At 37.1% G+C, this 3612-nt stretch overlaps 1 pseudogene; it reads left to right on the top strand.

Moving 5' to 3' along the window:
* The first annotated feature begins 1617 nt into the window (after window positions 1-1617).
* LOC106333339 lies at window positions 1618-2767 on the top strand (annotated as a pseudogene).
* The last annotated feature ends 845 nt before the right edge of the window (window positions 2768-3612 follow it).

The following is a 3612-nucleotide window of genomic DNA, read 5'->3' as shown; positions in this document are numbered from 1 at the left end:
TAAGGTCTCAAGACAATGGAGATGCCACTACAAGGGACAAGCATGCATGGTGGGTTAAGGTCTCAAGACAATGGAGATGCCACTACAAGGGACAAGCATGCATGGTGGGTTAAGGTCTCAAGACAATGGAGATGCCACTACAAGGGACAAGCATGCATGGTGGGTTAAGGTCTCAAGACAATGGAGATGCCACTACAAGGGACAAGCATGCATGGTGGGTTAAGGTCTCAAGACAATGGAGATGCCACTACAAGGGACAAGCATGCATGGTGGGTTAAGGTCTCAAGACAATGGAGATGCCACTACAAGGGACAAGCATGCATGGTGGGTTAAGGTCTCAAGACAATGGAGATGCCACTACAAGGGACAAGCATGTATGGTGGATTAAAGTCTCAAGACAATGGATTATTAGTTTATCATATCTCATCTACCATTTGTCATACTTGTAACCCTTATATATATGGGATGTTCCCATAAGCAAATTAATCAAGCAAATAAGATTCTCCTTATTTACTCTATCTCTCTCTACTTTCTAGATTAAACATCTCACTCTCTCTTGTTCTTCACTATGTTCTTCAATTTCTAACACTTTAGAGCAGTATTTTGGTTAGCCAAGATATCAACCTTTTTTTAAAACGTATCCACTTTATCATTTGAGTTCTTGTTTTTTACCAAGCTATCAAATGAGACAATCTTTTCAGGTTCTCTCAGAATGATCAAGCTTGAGAGAAAGAGATTGTGTAAAGTGTCTTCATTAGTGTAAACGAGGAAGAAGAGTTAGCTTAAATACAATTGTGAATCAAGTCAACTACTAAACCAACTACTTAACCATATTAAACCATCTAAATCAACTATATACACTAATAAATCTAAAGGCCTCAAGGAACCATTAGAAGTTACAAGTCAATTAGGCTGTGGCCCATTTAATACAACATCTTAGCTGATCAAACAAGCTTGCTCGTTCTCCTACGGGCCATTAAAGTTGTTGTTTTGCAAGAGGCAGACACCCCTGAGACGACACCCACGGGTGTCTTAGCTGATCAAAGAACTATATACATTCTTTTTCAAATTAATCGACTAACTGGCATAATATTTTTTTTTTCAAATTAAAACTATCAAACATCTCTTTAATAGTCGAATATGTTTAGGGATAAGAATTTAGTACTTATTATAAGAGGTTATAGTTCTGTTGTAATATTCTTTTTTGCTGTAAAAAGGAAATAGTTGCGGACTACTTTACAAGCCCTATCTAATTAATGGAAGATCTTGGGATTGAATACCAAATTCATACTAATATCGATCGGGACTTATATGTAAGTGCTTATGTTTTTTTTTCGTTCGACAAGATTCCAATTCTAGTCTTCCAACTATAAAATATATCATTCGAACATTAAGCCACTGTGAATTAGTATATTTATTGTATAGGCAATAAAAGAAAACAAGGAAAAGGTCAAATAAACGTGATCATATAACACACAAACAGATTAAACCGTATAATAAATGTGGCGTGACGTAACGCGTTTCCATTAGTACTCACTTCGTTTTGCATGTAAGCATGAATGTGTACCGTACCGTTCACGTAGACTTCCACAAAGTTCTTCATAAAATCCCCTTTTCTTCCCACCAACAAGCCACAACCATTCAATCACAATTATCTCCGCCGGTTATCAAAAGATGTTTGAGATTATTCAGGCGGCTATCACCGGTGGGGCTGCACTAGCTCTCTTGGTACTCGCAGGTATAACCCTTGGCGGCTCAGCCGTGGGATTAGCCGTAACCACGCCGCTTTTTGTCATTTTCAGTCCGATTCTCGTGCCAGCAACTATAGCCACCGCTTTGCTAGCTACGGGTTTCACGGCCTCCGGCTCCATTGGTGCCATGGCTATTACCATCTTCATGTGGCTCTTCAAGTAAATTAAACAAAAACTTTATTGAAGTCACTCAAATTTTGGTTTATTTGTAGTTAAGTGAGGCATTAAGTATATGCATAAAGTATTACCATCTTCATGTGGCTATAAATATATTTTACATCAACGAGTTTCAACGTGCGTAGTTTCCTAGCTGCACGTACCATTCTATCATGTGCCAGTTTAAGTACCTAATAAAACCAATATTGATTAAATAGTCCATAGCCAACATTAGACCCTCGTGGTAGTAGTGATGGAAGCTTCGTTCGTGACCAGAGTTTCTGAGCTTATTTGGTCATATGTTGAAGTGAGTACATATATGATATATACATCGGTACGGTCTCAAAGACTGTAATAGTTGATGGAACAGCTTCACCGAGAGTTGCCTGCTACATATTAGTTTCTGAACGTAATATTTTTAATATTTAACTGTGTGCAGGAAAATAACGGGGAAGAACCCGCCAAAAATTCCATTTTTGACCCCGAAAAATCCAACTACGGAAGGGGGAGAAAAGGAGGATAAAAAAAAGGAAAAAGAAAAAAAGGATGAGTAGGCCCTTTCGTACTATGGGATGATATATGGAGGAACTTGATGATACTTAGTTATTTTGGGGTTGCTTAAATAAAACCAAAGTTTATCCATTATCTCTTTAATTAAGTACTACGTACTGATTATATGCGGATGTCTGTTCTCTTGATGTATATCGTGTTAGGAAATTACAATACATGTACTCGATTGTGGTGTATATTCTAAAAGAATGAAGTGATATCATTGAGATTACCATAGATGAGTGTTAGCAAGTTGTATTACTGAGTCATTCGAATAAAGCAATTAAGCAAGCATGCTTGTTTCTAACGTATAGTTTCTTCCGACTCTTTTTTTTTTTTGAAAAGTATGCGAATATCATTGATCAATGGACCTAAAGTAGCTACAAGAAGCAGAGGTAATCTAAACAACCTCCCAAAATGATAAAAAGGAAGTTTAGGGAATCAAACAGAGACCAAATTACTGATTGAGATTCAGCCTAACATGATGCTTGATTGAGATTCTTCTGATTCTCTTGAGTTGTAGTAATAGTGTGTAGCGGATAAACCGAGAAACATGCCGTTTAATGAATTTTAAATTGGGGAAAACGACAATAACTTTGCGCTCATTCAAAATTAGCTGAACATTGATAGAACACATTTACTCCTAAATTAGCTGAAAATTGTATTGTTGAGTTATTCAAAAACTCGAATAATAAGGGAATAACGCATGCAAACTTGAGCTCACATTCTTTTCCGAACCTCGAAACAATCCCAAAGCCATTTTGGTCAGCTTAGACATAGGACTAGACCAACATACACCCAAAAAAAAATATACACCTTCGTTCAGAGACGTTTTCTCTATGCTAATAATATTTCTTTGAATTACTATGATAAACTGTATTAAGCTAAATTTTTAGGCGATGATATATATATAGGCCATCTGAAATCAGGAAAATACGAGGGTGCCTATCTAAATCAATCGGTTAGTTCGGTTCCTATACTCTCCCTCTCAAGACCTTCGTCATCGTCCCACACACTCACATCTCACACGATAATTGTTTAAAACAATCAGAATTGCTCGAGTCATTTATCTCTCCTATCACTCTAAAATTTCATTTTACGATTCCTGCTAGGTGATGTCTCGAGTTTTAACCCGATTATCTAACTGCAAGTGCAC

Source organism: Brassica oleracea, chromosome C3 (assembly GCF_000695525.1).
Source record: "Brassica oleracea var. oleracea cultivar TO1000 chromosome C3, BOL, whole genome shotgun sequence".
Taxonomy (NCBI): domain Eukaryota; kingdom Viridiplantae; phylum Streptophyta; class Magnoliopsida; order Brassicales; family Brassicaceae; genus Brassica; species Brassica oleracea.
This window is presented reverse-complemented; position numbering and strand designations above follow the sequence as displayed.